Here is a 22355-nt window from a genome sequence, read left to right on the forward strand (position 1 = left end):
CTGGGCACAGGGGCTTCAGCCCCGCTGAGCACCTACATTAATCCAGCCCTGCCCACAGGGGGAAGGCTGAGCTGAATATTCCATCACTCCTTTATCAGTTTAGGTTACCAACCTATGCTGTGACGGCTTACTCTGAGAAGCCAGCGAATTGGATTTTCAACGACTTGAATAGATATCTCTTAGATGGTTGAGTTTCACAGGCCAGACGATGAGAAAGCTAATTACTTACCCCCCAAGAAGACAATTTCAGGCTGTCGAGGGGCCCAAGAGAAAAATAAGGAAGTGAGAGAAAGAAAGATGCATTGGAAAGGGGAAAGGTTTTTCCGTGACTTTTATGGACTGAGTTTAACTAGTGGTTTCCGTAACATTGTACGATCACAGAGACTGAACACCGGTAGGGAAACCAATTACTTTGGCTTCTTAACATTACATTATGAATCATCAATCGTGCTTAAGTCATTATGCGGATAAAGTGGTGTGGCCTCAAAAAATCGAATCGAATCACCAACCTGTCTCTATTCCAGTGCATATGATCAACATGTTGAAATGCCCACATCACTATGGCTGTTATTATGTATTTGTAATAATCTGTAATGTTGGTCTTTATTCTTTTCTCCGTTCATTTAATAAGTACGTATTTCTTATTTAGAAGGGAAAGGGTACACATAGGTTGAATCAACGTTGTTTCAACGTCAATTCAATTAAATTATATTGACCCAATGTGGAATATACTTTAAATTGAGCTCTGTGCCCAGTGGGTAGCTGTTGCACCTCGGTAGCGCCAATGCAACTTGTTTAGTACTCATCAACCCAGGCCCGGCGCCAGAACAAATCAGTTGGATGGGCCTTTGATTTCCATAGATGGGCAAGTTTTTTCATGGGACCTCCCTTGTGTGCATGCACTTGCTTGTTCACCATTGTTTCATGGGTGTAATAGTAAAGGTCATAGGCAGCTTGTGAGTTTCAAGTTTGGGGAAGCTTACAATTGTTTGTTTTTACGCAGTTTTTGTAACTTATTTTGTACATAATGTTGCTGCTACCGTCTCTTATGATCGAAAAGAGCTTCTGGACATCAGGACAGCGATTACTGACCTTGAATTGGATGAAGAATGTTTCTTTAATGAGTTGGACGAGAGGGATTTACTCCAGACACCCGAACAGGCCGTCATCCCAGTCATTCCCAGGAGAAAGAGACGGAGGTTTCGCAGACGTAGATCGGGTACCTTGTGAGGATCCGGCGACGAGTGGCTAATTTGCCTTTGCCATTGGTACAATTGGCCAATGTACAATCGCTCAATAATACAGTGGACGAACTACAAGCAAGTACAGTTGAAGTCGGAAGTTTACATACACCTTAACCAAATACATGTAAGCTCTGTTTTTCACAATTCCTGACATTTAATCCAAGTAAGAATTCCCTGTTTTAGGTCAGTTAGGATCACCAATTTATTTTAAGAATGTGAAATGTCAGAATAATAGAAGAGAGAATGATTTATTTCAGCTTTTATTTCTTTCATCACATTCCCAGTGGGTCAGAAGTGTACACACTCAATTAGTATTTGGTAGCATTGCCTTTACATTTTTTTAAACTTGGGTCAAACGTTTTGGGTAGCCTTCCACAAGCTTCCCACAATAAATTGGGTTGTGGCCCATTCCTCCTGGCAGAGCTGGTGTAAATGAGTCAGGTTTGTAGGCCTCCTTGCTCGCACACGCTTTTCCAGTTCTGCCCACAAATTTTCTATGGGACTGAGGTCAGGGCTTTGTGATGGCCACTCCAATACCATAAGCAAACAGGAAAACGCTCATCCAGGAGGTGGCGCTCCTGTGGCCAGGGACTTTAATGCAGGTGAACTTAAATCCATTTTATCTCATTTCTACCAGCATGTTAAACGAGAAGGAAAAAAACTCAAGAGCACCTTTACTGCACACACATAGACGCATACAAAGCTCTCCCTCGCACGCCATTTGGCAAATCTGACCATAATTATATCCTTCTGATTCCTGCCTACAAGCAAAAATGAAAGCAGAAGGCACTAGTGACTCGGTAAATAAAAAGTGGTCAGATGAAGCAGATGCTAAGCTACAGGACTGTTTTGCAAGCACATACTGGAATATGTTTGGGTTTACCTCCACATCACCCGAGGAACAGAGGAGTAGTAGGATGAGGGTGCAGCTAAAGGCTATCAAAACTGGTCGCCTAGAGCGTTGGGGACAAGGAATGAAAGGAGCAGATTTATGGGCGTGGTAGAATAGATTCTGGGCATAATGTGCAGACAGGGGTATGGTGGGGCACAGGTACAGTGGAGGCAAGCCCAGGCACTGGGTGATGATAAGAGAGGTTGTATCTCTGGACATGCTGGTCTCAATGGGTGAGGTCACCGCATGTGTGGGAGGTGGGACAAAGGAGGTATCAGAGGTACGGGGAGTGGAACTACGGGCTCCATTACAAACCAAAACAATGATAACTAGCCTGAACAACAGTATACAAGGCATATTGATATTTGAGAGACATACAGTAAGGCATAAAGTAATTGCAGGTCTTGATTGGGAGAGCTAGCTAAAACAACAGGTGAGATAACAGCAGCTAGTCAGCTAACACAGCAACAGCAGGTAAAATGGCGATGACTAGGCTAGGGCGATGACTAGACTAGGTCTCCCGGGTGGCGCAGTGGTCTAGGGCACTGCATTGCAGTGCTAGCTGCGCCACCAGAGTCTCTGGGTTCACGCCCAGGCTCTGTCGCAGCCGGCCGCAACCGGGAGGTCCGTGGGGCGACGCACAATTGGCATAGCGTCGTCCGGGTTAGGGAGGGTTTGGCCGGTAGGGATATCCTTGTCTCAGCATGTAAAAAAATGTAATAAAAATGTATGCACTCTACTGTAAGTCGCTCTGGATAAGAGCGTCTGCTAAATGACTAAAAATGTAAAAATGTAGGCAGAGAGGGTCGGATTAACTACACACAGAGCATGAGTTAAAACACAGAGCCGACAGATAAAACACAAATAAACAGAATGGAGTACCGTGAATTAATGGACAGTCCAGCAGGCATCAGCTATGTAGCCAAGTGATCATAGTGTCCGGGGGGCAGCCGTAGATGGAGCAGGGAAGCCGCCACTACGCTAGCACGCAGCGTTTAAAGTTAGTAGCCCGGGGGTGGTCTGCTCAGACGGAGGGGGTCTGCTCAGACGGAGGCCGGTTGAGGGCACAGCGGATGGGGTATTCGTCGGCAGACCAGACTTGGTGGTGCGGCGTGGCGCCGTGTTGACAGAGAATCCAAGCCAGATGGCGAAAGAGGTATTGTAGAATTTTGTTTGCTAACTGGTGCTAGCTTCGTGGCAGTGGCGCTAGCTGCAAGCTAGCTGTGAGGATCAGAAGTAGTGGCTCAGGGATTACGGCAGGAATCCGGCGTTATTGTGGAGAGACAGTCCGATGCTGGTAAATTGGTGAGTAATATCCAGGCTAATAACAGGGCTGGTGTCTGTGCAGAAGGTAAAAGCTGCTAGCAGCGGCTAAAAATGACTAAATAGCTTGTAGCTGATTAGCTGGTTAGCTACTGGGGGTTCTTGAATGTGTTCCAAAGTTTAAAAAGTTTAAAAATAATAGCGATTCCGTATCACATTGGGTGAGGTAGGTTACCGGAAGGTATAATTTAATTAAAAAATTTAAATATATACAAAAAATACGAAAAATACAAAAGTACACGAGAGGACGAAACAAAACACGCCTACACTGCTACGCCATCTTGGATTAGAGACTCTGACTCTGTAATACCAAAATCTTTCAAGCAGACCACCATAGTCCCTGTGCCCAAGAACTCTAAGGTAACCTGCCTAAATGACTACAGACGCGTAGCACTCACGTATGTAGACATGAAGTGCTTTGAAAGGCTGGTCATGGCTCACATCAACACCATTATCCCAGAAACTCTAGACCCACTCCAATTTGCATACCGCCCCAACAGATCCACAGATGATGCAATCTATATTGCACTCCACACTGCCCTTTCACACCTGGACAAAAGAAACACCTATGTGAGAATGCTATTCATTGACTACAGCTAAGCAATCAATACCATAGTGCCCTCAAAGCTCATCACTAAAGTAAGGACCCTGGGACTAAACACCTCCCTCTGCAACTGGATCAAGGACTTCCTGACGGGCCGCCTCCAGGTGGTAAGGGTAGGTAACAACACATCCGCCACGCTGATCCTCAACATGGGGGCCTTTCAGGGGTGTGTGCTCAGTGCCTTAACTTATGTATGGAATACTATGTGATAAGTGCATGTGTAACAGTATATACATTATGCTAATGTACTGGTGTGAAGGCATTTGGGCAGTGGTGTAAAGTACTGAAGTAAAAACACTTTAAAGTACTACTGTCACGTCTGCTCCCGCTCTTCTCTCCCTTTGGCGCTTGAGAGTGCTAGGTTGCCCTGCATCACGCACTCTTGCCATCCATCATGCACACCTGCCTTCCCTCGTCACATGCATCAGCGTTATTGGACTCGCCCGGACTCACTTATCACCTGTTCATTTCCTCCCCTATATTTGTCAGTTCCCCAGCTCTGTTCCCCGCTGCTGCATTGTATTGTTTTTGTCTTTAATATTAGTTTGCTGACGCTGTTCCTGTCTCGTTCTATGTCCGTCTTTATTACATGTTTTACTCCCCGTACCTGCTTCATCTCTCCAGCGTCAATTCATGTGACAGACTGCAGCAGCCAACATACGAAGCATCAGGGAGTACTGGCGTTCCGTTTGGTATTGTGGTTTCGGCTCTGGGTCGCCACCGATGGAACCGGGGGTGCCTAGCCAGCTCGTCGGGCTTCCACGCCCTAGCTGGCTCGAGAGGTTTCCTTGACCCAGTTGGCTCGGATGGCGCCCATCCCACGTCGGGCCTCAGCCGGATCATCAGTTTTTGTTCGCCCAGTCGGTCCAGGAGTTTTTTTGTTTGTTTTTTGTTTTGTTAGTGACGTCGGGGATGATTCCGCCGCTGATGGAACCGGGGGTACCTAAGCCAGCTCGTCTGGCTTTCACGCCCTGGCTGGCTCGAGAGGTTTCCTTGCCTCGGTTGGCTCGGCGGCTTCCCATCCCCACGTCACACTCCACCGGATCTTCGGGCTCCCTCTCTACAGCGGGATCGACAGGCGTCTTGCCTCAGCCGGATCCTCGGGCTTCAATGCCTCAGCCGGCTCGCCAGGCTCACACGCTCCTGCCGGTTCGTCGGACTTCCACTCCCCAACCGGCATGCCTGGTCGTTCTATGTCCGTCTTTATTAAATATTTTACTCCCCGTACCTGCTTCGTCTCTCCAGCGTCAATTCATGTGACAACTACTTAAGTAGTTTTTTTTGTGGTATCTGCACATTACTTTACTATTTATATTTTTGGCAACTTTTACTTCACTACATTCGTAAAGAAAATAATGTACTGTTTACTCCATACATTTCCCTTGACACCCAAAAGTACTCGTTACATTTTCACAGGACAATTGTCCAATTCACACACTCATCAAGAGAACATCCCTGGTAATCCCTACTGCCTCTGATCTGGCAGACTCACTAAACACAAATGCTTCCTTTGTAAATTGTGTGTTGGAGTCTGCCCCTGGCTATCCGTCAATAGAAATAAAAAATATAAAAATAGTTTCGTCTGGTTTGTATTAATATAAGGAGTTTGAAATGATTATATTTTAACTTGTGATACTTAAGTACATTATCCCCCTGGCTATCCGTCAATAACAAACATTTTGCCGCCTTTACTTAATACCCATCCCGGATCCGGGATCCTCCTCATCAAAAAAGCTGACTAGCATAGCCTAGCCTAACGGGACAGGGATATCATATAATATAATTTTCATGAAATCACAAGTCCAATACAGCAAATGAAAGATAAACATCTTGTGAATCCAGAGATAAAATTAGTCACTAACCAAGAAACAACTTCATCAGATGACAGTCTTATAACATGTTATACAATACATTTATGTTTTGTTCGAAAATGTGCATATTTGAGGTATAAATCATAGTTTTACATTGCAGCCACAATCACAAATAGCACCAAAGCAGCCAAAATAATTACAGAGAGCAACGATAAATACTCATCATAAAACATTTATGAAAAATACATGGTGTACAGCAAATGAAAGATAAACATCTTGTGAATCCAGCCAATATTTCCTATTTTTTAAGTGTTTTACAGCGAAAACACAATATATATTTCTATTAGCTCACTACAGTAGCCAAACACACAACGCAATTTACTCCCCGCAAAAATAGCTTGCACAAAACCGACAAAATAGAGATAAAATTAATCCCTAACCTTGAACAAATTCATCAGATGACTGTCAGGTTTTGGCCAGGACTGTTCTGTTTTTTTGTCACTAGATGTCCCCATTGCACCTTTTTTGTACCTTTTGTTTTTCCCTTGCTCTAATTATTGTTTGCACCTGTATGTCGTTCCCTTGTTAGTATTTAATCCCTGTGTGTTCCTCAGTTCCTTGCTCAGTGTTTGTATGTTAGCACCCAGCCCCAGCCCAAGCCTTGTTGTGAACATATATTTTTCTCTTGTTGGATTTTCCAGAGGTTCTCTGGTTTTGTTCTTTTGTATTTTGGATTAGTCTTTTAAGGTTTGTTTTTCCCTTGCTGTTTTTACCACTTTGTGGATTTCTTTGTATTTTGGAAGATATCTATTTTTTATTAAACCACCATCTCTAGTACTGCTGTGTCTGCCTCATCTTCTGGGTTCTGCCGATTTAGTGACTGTTTCTCGCACCGGGTCCTGACAATGACAGTCTTATAACATCATGTTATACAATACAATTATGTTTTGTTCGAAAATTTACATATTTAGAGCTACAAATCCTGATTATACATTGTGAATACGTAGCATCGATTCACCAGAATCTCCGGAGATATTTTGGACACTCACCTAATCTGACCAAAGAACTCATCATAAACTTTACATAAAAATACTTGTTGTATGGCAAATGAAAGATACACTGGTTCTTAATGCAACCGCTGTGTTAGATTTTTTAAAATAACTTTACCATAACATACAGCTTGCGTTATTGTGAGACAGCGCTCACCAAAACGGCGGAGAATAGGAGTCAACATTTTACACAGAAATACGAAATAACATCATAAATGTTTTCTTACTTTTGCTGAGCTTCCATCAGAATGTTGTACAAGGAGTCCTTGGTCCAGAATAAATCATAGTTTGGTTTTAGAATGTCCATTTCTTCTGTCGAATTCGCGCCACAATGCTAGCCAAGGTTGCTAACATTCCCATCCTCTCTTGACGCAAAGAACGGAAAACTCCAAAAGTCCCAATAAACGTTGAATAAACTGATAAAACTTGTTTGAAAAAACCTACTTTATGATGTTATTATCATATGTATCAAATAAAATCAGAGCCGGAGATATTCGCCGTGTAAACCGAACGCTTTTCAGAAGACAGTGTCGAGCTCCGCCGCGCGCCTTCTAAAACAAAGAATATTCCGGACCTGTCTCTCCAAAAGCTCTTGTTCAGCCTCAGATCAAGCTAGACACCCCATTCCACCTTCCACTGCCTGTTGACATCTAGTGGAAGGCGTATGAAGTGCATGCATATCGATAAATAAAAGCCAGTTGAATAGGCAGGCCCTGAAACAGAGCCTCGTTTTCAGATTTTTCACTTCCTGTATGGAAGTTTGCTGCAAAATGAGTTCTGTTTTACTCACAGATATAATTCAAACAGTTTTAGAAACTTGAGAGTGTTTTCTATCCAATAGTAATAATACTATGTATATTGTATGATCTAGAAAAGAGTACGAGGCCGTTTCATTTGGTTACGATTTTTTCCAAAGTGAAAACAGCGCCCCCCTATTGACAAGAAGTTTTAATATAAGGAATTGAAAAGGATTTATACTTTTACTCAAGTATGAAAATGTAGTACTTTTTCCACCACTGGATGTGGCTGGGGGTTAAAGCATTTCTTTCACATTACCCATCAATTTAGACAAGTGTGTCTGGGTAAGTGTCATCTAATATTTATAACACATTTTTATCTGGACACTTTCTGTTTACCTGGAATTGTTTCTTATTGTAGGCTACTACCACTTTTAGTCTTAATCTTTACTACATGACTCACAGTTTGGCACATGACCTCACATCCTTAAAGAGATGAGTGGGCTGGCTTAATGAACAATGCTGAATGGGTGTAGACAAAGGAGAGCTCTCCAGTAGGTACCAAAACTTTCAAAGGGCCTTTTCTCAAAAGTGAATTTCAAGTTCAACTTTCAAAGCAGAATTACTTTCCCATTCTTCCTGAAAAAATGCACTGTATTTTATACAATTTTGTAGCTCTGAGTCTCTACTTTTATCCAATGTAAAAAAAAATATATATTTAAATGTTGCTACATAAGACCGATTTGAGCTGGTCAGTCACATATTACCTCAATTACCTCGACCAATCGGTGCCCCCCCCGCACATTGACTCTGTACCGGTACCCCCTGTATATAGCCTCGCTATTGTCATTTTACTGCTGCTCTTTAATTGTTACTTTTATTTCTTTCATTGAGACAGGAGTAATTATATAATTCTGGCAAAACATCAATTTACTTTTGGGCAATCCAGCATCCTAACAGTGCACTGTGCACCACGCCAACTTTCCTTTCCAAATCACAAGAGGCTGAAACCAGAGATCTGTATGTTATGACGATATGCCCTAACAATGGGAGTCTTCGTCCCAAAGGCGGGAAGGCAGGAAACAAGCTTCGGTCTGCATGTTATTCCCATAGAAACGCATTGGGTTTATTCTGGACCGATTTTGTTGATTGAGCCCTCTCGCTTCACCTCTTCCTCTCTGGTTAACTATCACAGGAGAAAACATCAGAGCGAGCGAAACAGTACTCCTCTATATTTAGTGCATGTATCTGATGCTGTCTAGACAGAATTAGTATGACATGTCACACTCTTTCGGTCCAGACAGCATCAGCTACATGGTCTACACATATGGAGACAGAGGGGCGCTGTTTCGCTCGCTCGGATGCTTTAAGGCAAAAATGAAAGTAGGGTGGTTGGTCGGGGTGGGCGTATAACACGAACGTCTCGCAACCCAAAGGACAGCTTTTTCAACTACTTATTACGTTTTAGCTATTTTGCAACAACTTAGCATATTAGCTAACACTTCCACCAAGCCTAACCTTAACCGTTTCAGCTAACCTTTCCCCTAACATTAAGCCGTTAATTAATCTAATTCCTAAACTTAACCCTAACCCATTACCCTAACCTCTAAACTAGCTAACGTTAGCTAGCTAGCTAAAGTTAGTCACCTAACTAGAATTCGTAACCTATTGGCAAAAATGAGACCAGGTTGCCCCCAGAAGTCAAACAGTAAATCAACTTTTAGAGGAGAATTTTACTCTTGGATAACCGAGATTATTGCGTGCTAGGAATAATGGACCAAATACTAAACTTTTGACTACTTTATTTATAAGAATCTTTAGGGGCGTCAATAATTTTGACCCCTACCTTTTTGAGAAAAAAATACATTACTTGTTGAAACAATCATGAAGCTATCATGAAGAACTAGAAATGCCATGATGATCTGTGGTGGCAGGTAGCCTAGTGGTTAGAGCTGACAAGGTAAAAATCTGTCGTTCTGCCTCTGAACAAGGCAATTAACCCACCGTCACCGTCATTGAAAATAAGAATTTGTTCTTAACTGACTTGCCTAGTTAAATAAAGGTAATTAAAAAAAAAAAAAAACAAGACTGCCGAAACGAGGCAAAGGTAAGAATCTCTGATTTAACTACATATTAGCTAAATGTAGTAATGAATAAATTGGCAACATTTCTTTAAATGGACAATTATGTGAACTGTCTTGTGCAAGTTTTAAATTGACACAATACCTGTTAGCAAAGGTGTCAGCAAGAGATTAAGTGCAGGAGCTTGCAGAGATTTGTAGTCTGCATGATGTCTACTTAGATGCTAATTAGTATTATCGAATCTGAGAGTAAATAGAGCCGAATACATTGATAAAAGTCACTGTGTCCGAGAGATTTACATGATTATCAAAACATCACCCCGAAGGTAAACATCCCCTATGGGAAAAACGAATGGTGGAAAAATTATTGGAACCATTTCCCTGTTTGACCACTTCTGTCTTACCCTTAGCTCTGACGGTTTTCCATAATATATGTATTATAAAGTTGTAGTTTTTATTGTGTTGATGATTGTCTTTTGCATATATTATTGAGAATTGTGTCAAATAATTCAGCATCGCCTGCCATTGATACAGGATGGATATAGGTCTCTAACAGTTTGGGTCTAAAGTGTCTCCCCCTTTGAAGAGTGGGATGACCGCGGCCGCTTTCCAATCTTTAGGAATCTCAGATGATACGAAAGAGAGGTTGAACAGACTAGTAATATGGGTTGCAGCAATGGCTGCGGATCATTTTAGGAAGAGCGGGTCCAGATTGTCTAGCCCAGCTGATTTGTAGGGATCCAGATTTTGCAGCTGAGAGTGGGGGGAGGGGGGGGGGGGGAGGGCAGTTGCTGTGGGGGGTGCAGAGCTGTTGGCCGGCTTTGGGGTAGCCAGGTGGAAAGCATGGCCAGCCGTAGAGAAATGCTTATTGAGATTCTCGATTATTGTGTTGTCTCAGTGCAGTGGGCAGCTGGGAGAAGGTACTCTTATTCTCAATGGACTTTACAGTGTCCCAAAAGATTTTGTAATTAGTGCTGCGGGATGCCGATTTCTGTTTAAAAGCTAGCCTTTGCTTTACTAACTGACTGTGTGTATTGGTTCCTGACTTCCCTGAAAAGTTGCATATCGCAGGGACTATTCGATGCTAGTGCAGTACGCCACAGCGTGTTTTTGTGCTGGTCAAGGGCAGTCAAGTCTGGAGTGAACCAATGGCTATATCTGTTCTTAGTTCTACATTTTTTGAAAGGGACATTCTTATTTAAGATGGTGAGGAAAGCACTTTTAAAGAACAACCAGGCATCCTCTACTGATGTGATGAGGTCAATATCCTTCCAGGATATCCGGGCCAGGTCAATTAGAAAGGCCTGCTCGCAGAAGTGTTTCATGGAGCATTTGACAGTGATGAAGGGTGGTCGTTTGACCACGGACCCATAACAGACGGAGGCAATGAGGCAGTGATCGCTGAGATACTGGTTGAAAACAGCAGAGGTGTATTTAGAGGGCAAGTTGGTAAGGAAGATATCTATGAGGGTGCCCATGTTTACGGATTTGGGGTTGTACCTGGTCGGTTCCGTGATAATTTGTGTGAGATTGAGTGCATCTACCTTAGATTGTTGGACAGCCGGGGTGTTAAGCATATCCCAATTTAGGTCACCTAGCAGTACGAACTCTGACGATAGATGGGCGACAATCAATTTACATATGGTGTCCAGGGCACAGCTGGGAGCTGAAGGGGGTCTATAACAAGCGGCAACAGTGAGGCACTTATTTATGGAGAGATGGATCTTTAAAAGTAGAAGCTCAAACATTTTGGGCATAGACCTGGACAGTATGACAGAACTATGCAGGTTATCTCTACAGTAGATTGCAGTTCTCTCTTGATGGAAAATGTTGTAATTGGGGATGGAAATTTCAGAATTTTTGGTGGCCTTCCTAAGCCACGATTCAGACATGGCTAGGTCATCAGGGTTGGCGGAATGTGCTAAAGCAGTGAATAAAGCAAACTTAGGGAGGAGGCTTCTGATGTTAACATGCATGAACCCAAAGCTTTTACGGTTGCAGAAGTCAATAAATGAGAGCGCCAGGGGAATGGGAGTGATGCTGGGGGCTACAGGGCCTGGGTTAACCTCTACATCACCAGAGGAACAGAGGAGGAGTAGGATGATGGCTAAAGGCTATAAGAACTGGTCGTCTAGTGCTTTGGGAACAGAGAATAAAAGGAGCAGATTTCTGGGCGTGGTAGGATAGATTCAGGGCATAGTGTACAGACAAGGGTATGGGAGTACAGTGGGGGTAAACCTAGTCATTGAGTGACGATGAGAGAGGTTGCATCTCTGTTAAGCTAGTGTAGGTCTCCGCATGTGTGGGGGTGGGACAAGTGGGCTATCTGTGGCATGTTGAGCAGGACTAGGGGTTCCGCAGTAAAATAAAACATTGAGAGCTGCCCTAAACAACAGTATACAAGGCATATTGACATTTGAGAGAGGCATAAAGCAATCACAGGTGTTGATTGGAGAGCTAAGACAACGGGTGAATGGCGATGAATGGGCAGAGAGGGTCAGTTGTGCAGAGAGGGTTGGGTGGATGTGTTGTGTGGACAGAGGGAGGGTGGTTGGGATATGGTAAAATCTTTGTACTTACATTGATATACATTTTGTAAAACTTGAATAAAAAATTCAATAAATATAAACCAGGAAGAGCACATTGAGATTTGAAATCTCTTTTTCAAGAGCGTACTGGCCAAGATAGGCAGCATCAAGTCATTACATAATTACAGACAACATGAAAACGACAAGTAATCTAGTAAAAACCTTAGAAATCACAGGAGTGTAATGAAATCATAAAACAGTAAATTAAAAACATTGACAGGACAAGGAATCAGCCTCAAAATCCTCCATCAATTATTTAACCTTTTGTCAATCTAGGGGGTGCTGTTTCCACTTTGGAAAATATCGTCTCCAAATTAAACTGCCTCATACTCAATTCTTGCTCGTACAATATGCATATTGTTATTACTATTGGATAGAAAACACTCTCTAGTTTCTAAAACCGTTTGAATTATTTCTCTGAGTGAAACAGAAGTCATTCTGCAGCTCACTTCCTGTCAAGAAGTGAGATTTCTGAAATTGAGGTCTCTGTTCCAGGGTCGGTTTATAAATTCCCTTATAAGGTATGGGGCTACATGCACTGCATACGCCTTCCCCTAGATGTCAGTAAGCGGTGAGACTTTGAATGGAGCGGATAGCACCATCTGGGGGAGTATAAAACCTCTTGGAACGGAAGTATCGACCTTTTCGACGAGGCGCCTGACGCAGCAGGGACACCGGCATGGCTTCTTCAAAAGCTTTCGGTTTAGCAGTTCTATATCTCCGGCTCTGATTTAATTTGTTTTTTGTCTTAAAAACTTCATAAGGTAGTTAATTTAAACCGACTTATAGCAGTTTATAGCAGTTTATTGCGATTTTCCTGGATTTCTTTGTGACGCGCTTTCACGAGTTGGACACCTCTCCAGTGGGTGGCTAACGTTAGCGGCTATTTCGACAGGACAAGAGGACATCTTTCAACCCAAAGACGATTGTTCTGGAGAAAGGACACCTTGCCCAAGATTCTGATGGAAGCTCAGCTAATAGTAAGCAGTCTTTATGCTGTTAATTCGTACTTATGTTGACAAATGTCAAATAATAATTCCGCCATGAATTATGGTGCGGTCTCGCTTTAGCGCACGCTGTATTGCGCAGTAACGTTAATTTAAAAAATCTAACACAGCGATTGCATTAAGAACTAATTTATCTTTCATTTGCTGTCCAACTTGTATTTTTTAGTCAAGTTTATGAATAGTTTTCGATTAGAATAGGTTCCTCTCCAAGATGGCGCCGGACAGATTTCTTGAAGTTTTGGCCACTATTCACTTTGTATAACCACGATTTGTGCCGCTAAATATGCACATTTTCGAACAAACTCTATATGCATTGTGTAATATGATGTTATAGGACTGTCATCTGAAGAATTCTGAGAAGGTTAGTGAAAAAATGTATATATTTTGGTGGCTTATACTTATCGCTATGTTTTTGCTTGAATCAATGCTGTTGTGATGTTTGCTATTGTGGTAAGCTAATATAACGTTATATTGTGTTTTCGCTGTAAAACACTTAGAAAATCTGAAATATTGTCTGGATTCACAAGATCTGTGTCTTTCAATTGCTGTACGCTGTGTATTTTTAAGAAATGTTTTATGATGAGTAATTAGGTAATACACGTTGCTCTCTGTAGTTATTCTAGTCGCTTTGGTGAGAGTTGTGATGGTGGCTGCAATGGTAAACTATGATTTATACCTGAAATATTCAAATTTTTCTAACAAAACATATGCTATACAATAAATATGTTATCAGACTGTCATCTGATGAAGTTGTTTCTTGGTTAGTGGCTATTTATATCTTTATTTGGTCGAATTTGTGATAGCTACTGATGGAGTAAAAAAATGGTGGAGTAAAAAAAGTGGTGTCTTTTGCTAACGTGGTTAGCTAATAGATTTACATATTGTGTCTTCCCTGTAAAACATTTAAAAAATCAGAAATGATGGCTGGATTCACAAGATCTGTATCTTTCATCTGGTGTCTTGGACTTGTGATTTAATGATATTTAGATGCTAGTATTTACTTGTGACGCTATGCTAGGCTATGCTAGTGAGCTTTTTTACTGTGGGGGGTGCTCCCGGATCCGGGTTTGGGAGGAATTAGAGGTTAATCAATCGGTGTCATGGTTCCACCCGTCACCAGAGGGTGCCAGAGACCGTCCTAGAGACATTAACGACATTAACGGTGTGTCCAATTTACTCCTTATGATTTCCCTGTTAAAAGAGGTGTGTTTGCTGTTGTCCTTTGCAGAAGCTTGAATTATTTACCATGTGCGTGCATGTCCTGAGTGAGTTTTTGAGTCTTACTGTGATCCTGCGGCTAACGTTTCTCAGTAAAGTATTATGTTTTTCCTTAACTTCTTGAGAATACAGGGGGTGCTATTTTCCCATTAGCATAATTTGCTCTACAGATTAAACTGCCTCTTATTCAATTATTGCTCTTACTATATGCATATAAATAATACCATTGGAAAGAAAACAATCTCTAGTTTCTAAAACCGTTTCAATTTTGTCTCTGAGTGATACAGAAGTCATTTGACAGCACTTTCCATGACCAAGAAGAAATAAGCAAGATGTGTATGCCAGCTTCAACGCTCTGCCTATATATGGTCGTGCCCCCTATGACCCGAAACACACCTTATTGGCCTTCCTCTGGGTGTCAAGAGGACGTCAGAGGAAAAATATCTTGTTTATCTGGGACTGACGTGAAATGAGAGCTAATTCTTTGGCGTGACCGACAACTTCCGGTTGTCTAAATCGTGCGACTTGTAGCTGCGATTGTCTTCTGTTGTGCGGCCATTATGGATGAAAACTATCTCCGTCTCGAAGTTTGTTTGATACATGTGACCAGATCATCGTAATGTATGTTTTTTCAATATAGTTTAATCAGATTATTTGAATTTTTTCGGGAGTTTTGTGGTGTTCCGTTGTCTGAATTTATTTACGTTTGAGAGATCCGTGCCACTCGACCGGTACCTGTGCTAAATGGAGTGGGAAAGGAACAATTCTGAACGGAACCAACGACTCATCTTGACAAAGGACACTTTGATCAACATTCTGATGAAAGATCAGCCATAGTAAGACCCAATTTACGATGTTATATCATATCTGTTGTGCATGTGAACTGGCCGTGGGCGCCTAGCCGAATCTGCCTGGTATAGCTATGCTAATTTAGCGCTACATTTTGTTTTCGTTATAAAACATTTCATAAATCTGAAATATTGTTTGGATTCACCAGATGTTGGGGTTTCAATATCTGTACGCTGTGTATTTTTCTGAAATGTTTTAAGATGAGTAATTCGTTATATGACGTTGGTCTCTGTAATTGTTCTGGCTGGGTCAGCACTATTTCAGATTGCAGCTGCAATGTAGAACTGTGATTTATACCTGAAAAATGCACATTTTTCAACAAAAAAAACTATGCTATACCATAAATATGTTATCAGACTGTCATCTTATGAAGTAGTTTCTTGGTTAGTGGCTATATATATTTTTATTTAGTCGAATTAGTGATAGCTACTGACGCAGGAAAAAGCTGTTGGGAGTAAAAATATCGTGTCCTTTGCTAACGTGGTTAGCTAATAGATTTACATATTGTGTCTTCCCTGTAAAACATTTTAAAAATCTGAAATGGTGGCTTTATTCACAAGACCTGTATCTTTCATCTGGTGTCTTAGACTTGTGATTTAATGATATTTAGATGCTACAAGTTACTTGTGACGCTATGCTAGCTATGCTACTCAGTGGGGTGGGGGGTGGGGGGTGCTACCGGATCAGGGTTGGTGACTCGTGAGAAGTTAATCACTGAATCCTCATCTGGTCTCTTCTCTGCACCTGGGTCCAACCTTACCATGTCACAGCAAGCTTCTGACCAATCATGGACCCAGCAGAGATCACCCAGATCATGAATATTGTAACCCACCAAAGAGCACTTCTGGGGAGGCAGCAAGAACAACTCTTACCCAGGAGGAGCCAATGTCCAAGTCTCATCACCCAGTGCTACAGGCGTCACCGTAGTTCCTCCAGGGAACTCAAGATCCCAACCCCCGAGTGGTATGACGGCCACCCGGGAGGATGCAAGGGGTTCCTCACTCAGTGTTCTCTGGTGTTCGAGGTACAGTCCTCCTCGTTCCACACCGATCGGGCCATGATCACCTACATAATCTTTCTACTCTCGGGCAAGGCCCTGGCGTGGGAAACGGCGGTGTGACAACAGCAGTCACCATCCTGTAGCTCCATGTTAGCCTTCATTGCCGAGCTGTGATGAGTCTTCGACCACCCAGTCGGCGGATGAGAAGCGGCCATCCGAATGTTAGACATCCACCAAGGGGCTGACTTTTCCATTGAGTTTCGCACCCTCGCCGCCGAGAGTGGGTGGAATACGGAGGCACTAGTCATCGCTTTCCACCAGGGTTGTCTAACTCCATCAAGGATGAACTAGCCCCTCAGGAACTGGGAGAGGACCTTGAGTCCTTGACAACGCTGGCAATAAGGATGAACAATCGCCTCCGAGAATGCTTGAGACAGCGCCTTTTTGACACCACCCCAGTATCCCGGTTTCATGAGCACCCCAAGCCCCCCAAACCCAGCATTGAGGAGCCCATGCAGCTGGGACGCACACGTCTGAGCCCATGTCTGAGCCCACAGGTGCATAGGTGCAAAAGTTAAATCCTAGAGGAAAACTTGCTTCAGTCTGTTTTCTACCAGACAATAGGAGAGGAATTCACCTTTCAGCAGGAGAACAACCGAAAACACATGCCAAAATCTACGCTGGAGCTGCTTACCAAGAAGACTGTGAATGTTCTTGAGTGGCCTAGTTTTGACTTTAATCTGCTTGAACATCTATGGCAAGACTTGAAAATTACTATCTAGCAATGATCCCAAAGAACTTGACAGACGTTTTCAATAATTATTCCAATAATAATCTGCAAAAATTGCTAAATCCCACTGTGCAAAACTCTTAGACTTACCCTGAAAGACTCAAACCCCAAAATAGCTGCCAAAGGTGTTTCTACCATGTATTGACTAAGGGGAGTGAATACCTATCTAATAGAGATACACTATGGGTGTTTCTCAATGTGCATACTAACAGCTTAACACTCTCATGCTCCAAGGGCATTCTCTGAGGATGTGTTCTTGAGTACGTTCTTCTGAGAACAAGAGTGTGGAGAAGGCATAAAACATTTAATTTGCGACACACTCACATTCCCTCTACTGTATTAACTCACGCTGCATCTCCCAATTCACTGAACCTTATTCCAGCCAGTGTATTCGGAAAGTATTCAGACCCTTTGACTGTTACAGTACAGCATTCTAAAATGGATGATCCCCCCCTCCCTCATCAATCTACAGTACACACCCATAATGACAAAGGAAAAACTGGGTTTTAGAAATATCACATTTACATAAGTATTCAGACCCTTTACTCAGTACTTTGTTGAAGCACCTTTGGCGACGATTACAGCATCGAGTCTTCTTGGGTATGATGCTACAAGCTTGGCACCTGTACACGGGGAGTTTCTCCCATTCTTCTCTGCAGATCCTCTCAAGCTCTGTCTGGTTGGATGGGGAGCGTTGCTGCACATCTATTTTCAGTTCTCTCTAGATATGTTTGATCTGTTTCGAGTCTGAGCTATGGCTGGGCCATGAAGCCACGACTGCATTGTCTTGGCTGTGTGTTTAGGGTCGTTGTCCTGTTGGAAGGGGAACCTTCACCCCAGTCTGAGGTCCTAAGTGCTCTGGAGCAGGTTTTCATCAAGGATCTCTCTGTGCTTCGCTCTGTTTATCTTTCCCTCAATCCTGAGTAGTCTCTCAGTCCCTGCTATTGAAAAACACTCCACTTCATGATGCTGCCACCACCATGCTACGCCATAGGGATGGTGTCAGGTTTCCTCCAAAACGTGACACTTGGCATTCAGGCCGAAGAGATCAATCTTGGTTTCATCAGACCAGAGAATCTTGTTTGTCATGGTCTGAGAGTCCTTTAGGTTCCTTTTGGCAAACTCCAAGTGGGCTGTCATGTGCCTTTTACTGAGGAGTGGCTTCTGTCTGGCCACTCTACTGTAAAGACCTGATTTGTGGAGTGCTGCAGAGATGGTTCTCCCATCTCCACAGAGGAACTCTAGAGCTCTGTCAGAGTGACCATCGGGTTCTTGGTCACCTCACTTGGCATTCAGGCCGAAGAGATCAATCTTGGTTTCATCAGACCAGAGAATCTTGTTTGTCATGGTCTGAGAGTCCTTTAGGTTCCTTTTGGCAAACTCCAAGTGGGCTGTCATGTGCCTTTTACTGAGGAGTGGCTTCTGTCTGGCCACTCTACTGTAAAGACCTGATTTGTGGAGTGCTGCAGAGATGGTTCTCCCATCTCCACAGAGGAACTCTAGAGCTCTGTCAGAGTGACCATCGGGTTCTTGGTCACCTCACTGACCAAGGATCTTCTCCCCCGATTGCTCAGTTTTGCCGGGTGGCCAGCTCTAGGAAGAGTCTTGATGGTTCAAAGCTTCTTTCATTTTAGAATTATGGAGGCCACTGTTTTCATGAGAACCTTCAATGCTGTAGAATTTTTTGGGGGTACCCTTCTTGAGATCTATGCCTCGACACAATCAATTTCGAGTCTCAGAGCAAAGGTTCTGAATGCTTATGTAAATAAGGTTTTTCAGTATTATATCTTTTTAATTATTAAAAAAAAAGTGTTTTTGCTTTGTCATTATGGGGTATTCTGTGTAGATTGAGGATTTTTTTTTTAAAACATTTTTGAATAAGGCTGTATTGTAACAATGACAAAAAAGGGAAAGGGTCTGAATACTTTCTGAATGCACTGCAAAGCAAATGTTTTACTTCATAACTATCAGGTAGATGTGAATCGTAATCTAGCTAGCTAGGTAAACAGGAAAACAATGACCTAACTAATGTTATGCAAGGTAGATGTCAATTCTTTGTGGCTGGCTAGCCAGCCAGTTAGCTCTATTGACTTACTCATTCACCAAACCTTCCTTATTCTAGCCAGGACAATGGCAATAGAGACAAAACAAGACATACACAAAGCAAACGTTTTACTTCAAAACAATCCGCTTGCTAAACTCAGCAAAAAAAGAAACGTCCTGTCACTGTCAACTGTGTTTATTTTCAGCAAACTTAACATGTGTCAATATTTGTATGAACATTACAAGATTCAACAACTGAGACATAAACTGGACAAGTTCCACAGACATGTGACGAACAGAAATGGAATAAGGTGTCCCTGAACAAAGGGGGGGGGGGGGGGGGGGGTCAAAATTAAAAGTAACAGTCAGTATCTTGTGTACCTAGCCTTAGCCCTCCGATCCAACAGGTCCCAGACCTGCTCAATGGGATTGAGATCCGGGCTCTACGCTGGCCATGGCAGAACACTGACATTCCTGTCTTACAGGAAATCCCGCACAGAATGAGCAGTATGGCTGGTGGCATTATCATGCTGGAGGGTCATGTCCAGATGAGCCTGCAGGAAGGGTACCACATGAGGGAGGAGGATGTCTTCCCTGTAACGCACAGCGTTGAGATTGCCTGCAATAACAACAAGCTCAGTCCGATGATGCTGTGACACACCGCCCCAGACCATGACGGACCCTTCACCTCCAAATTGATCCCGCTCCAGATTACAGGCCTCTGTGTAACGCTCATTCCCTTGACGATAAACACGAATCTGACCATCACCCCTGGTGATACGAAACCGCGACTCGTCAGTGAAGACCACATTTTGCCAGTCCTGTCTGGTCCAGCGACGGTGGGTTTGTGCCAATAGGCAACGTTGTCTGAGCACTAATGGAGGGATTGTGCGATCCTGGTGTAACTAAGGCAGTTGTTGCCATCCTGTACCTGTCCCGCAGGTGTGATGTTTGGATGTACCGATCCTGTGCAGGTGTTGTTACACGTGGTCTGCCACTGCGAGGACGATCAGCTGTCAGTCCTGTTTCCCTGTAGCGCTGTCTTAGGCGTCTCACAGTACAGGCATTGCATTTTATTGCCCTGGCCACATCTGCAGTCCTCATGCCTCCTTGAAGCATGCCTAAGGCACGTTCACGCAGATGAGCAGGGACCCTGGGCATCTTTCTTTTGGTGTTTTTCAGTCAGTAGAAAGGCCTCTTTAGTGTCCTAAGTTTTCATAACTGTGACCTTAATTGCCTACAGTCTGTAAGCTGTTAGTGTCTTAACAACCATTCCACAGGTGCATGTTCATTAACTGTTTATGGTTGTGATTGTCTCCCCCTCCAGGTGTCGCCCATTTTTCACCATAATCCCCCGTGCATTTATATCTGTGTTTTCAGTTTGTCTGTTACCAGTTTGTCTTGTCTTGTCAATCCTACCGGCGGTTTTTCCCGTACTCCTGGTTCTCGTAAGTTCCTGTTTTCTAGTTCTTCTGGTTTTTGACCATTCTGCCTGCCATGAGCCTGCCTGCCGTTCTGTAGCTCTTGACACTGCCCTGGATTACTGACCGCTGCCTTCCCTGAGCCTGCCTGCCGTTCTGTATTTTACGGACTCTGCCCTGGATTACTGACCTGTAACTGCCCTTGACCTGTCATTTTCCTGCCCCCTGTTTTGTAAATATTTTTATTTTATTTTGAACAATCTGCATCTGGGTCTTATCCTGAGGTCTGATACCATTAGGTTGCAGCTCAGGAACCCCATCCACCAGCTTCACATTGATAAGTTTGCCAGAGTCTCACCCTTCTTTCTCAGAACAGGACATTTGATTTCTAGAAGTTCTTGAGAGTTTAACACTCCATCTGGGCTTGCAGAAAGCCATGGATCCTTGACACACTACTGTGCCTCTACCCTCCAGACTAAACCCACAGCTCTCCATCCATGTATAGGCCACCTGCTCGTTCTCCTTGCCATTGTGGTTGCTGAGTTTCCATGGAACCTGGGGAAGAGATGCTCCCGCACAAAGTAGTCAGGATTCGTTGAGGTGCGCACAGGAACCTTCTTTGCTGAGCTAGCAGTGATCCGAAGTTTAAGAGTGTCATACCACGCATAGGAGGCACTCTGTGCTTTAGTGACCTCCTCCAAGCTGGTACATTTACACTCCTCCAGCTGAACAAAGGCATAAAATGACAAGCGTTTCTGACATTGCATGTTGATGCCGTGTTCACAATGGCTGCTGTAGCTGTGTGGCTTCGGCTGGAACTTGATGACTATTTGGTTTAGCTTTGATGCACTTGTGCAGAAGGCTCCCACTGGAACATTGGCCCCTTCCAAACTCTTCTTAAGTTAAGTGCATTACGGGAGTGGTATACAGGGATTGGAGGTAGAGATGGAGAAGCGGCCGGGGTGGTGTCAGAGAACTCAACAGATGTTGCTCAACCTTTTTGGAGCTAAATTACGCTGCGTCCCCAAGTTCCACTGGCATTGCTCATCTGTACAGGACACCCCTGTCAATCCTTCAGTCTGTACTTGTGCCAGTATCACAGCAGTATCTTTCAGAAGGAGACTGACGTCAACAAGAGTTCCACGGTGTGGCCCTATAGGTTAAATACGGCTCAAAATTATGATAAAAAGGTCTGCCATTTTAGGTCTGTTGTCTACAAATAATTGGATCACAAGAAAACAAAATAAAGTTGCCAAAGTGCAAAAAAGTTAACTTCTCCAAACAATACCCCCAAATAAAAATAGCGGGCACCCATTTAATGAAAACTATTTGAAACCAAAGATATTGTGCAAAACCCGAAATCAATCTAAAAGTTATCCTTACACAAGAATTCCTACGAAATGGCGCACGGTTTCACCTTTCTCATTGGAATTCCAACATGTCAGTCTCTTGATGTCTGCCAAAGAATGATTAGAATTCATCATGGTTTCTCTTAACAAAAGAGCAAGAAATATTATGTATGTTATACAGCACATACAGCTATTCATGAGTTGTGTGCTCACTGTTGAGGGAAAATAGTTCCCTATTGGGCACTGTGAGCAAATTTGGCCAGTGGGATGACCTCATAATGAACCTGTGGAATATCCAAGGAAGGCCTAGCTTTAGCTTGTGTTGGTGGGTGAACTTAGTACTAAAATG

Source organism: Salvelinus alpinus, chromosome 9, assembly GCF_045679555.1.
Source record: "Salvelinus alpinus chromosome 9, SLU_Salpinus.1, whole genome shotgun sequence".
Taxonomy (NCBI): Eukaryota; Metazoa; Chordata; class Actinopteri; order Salmoniformes; family Salmonidae; genus Salvelinus; species Salvelinus alpinus.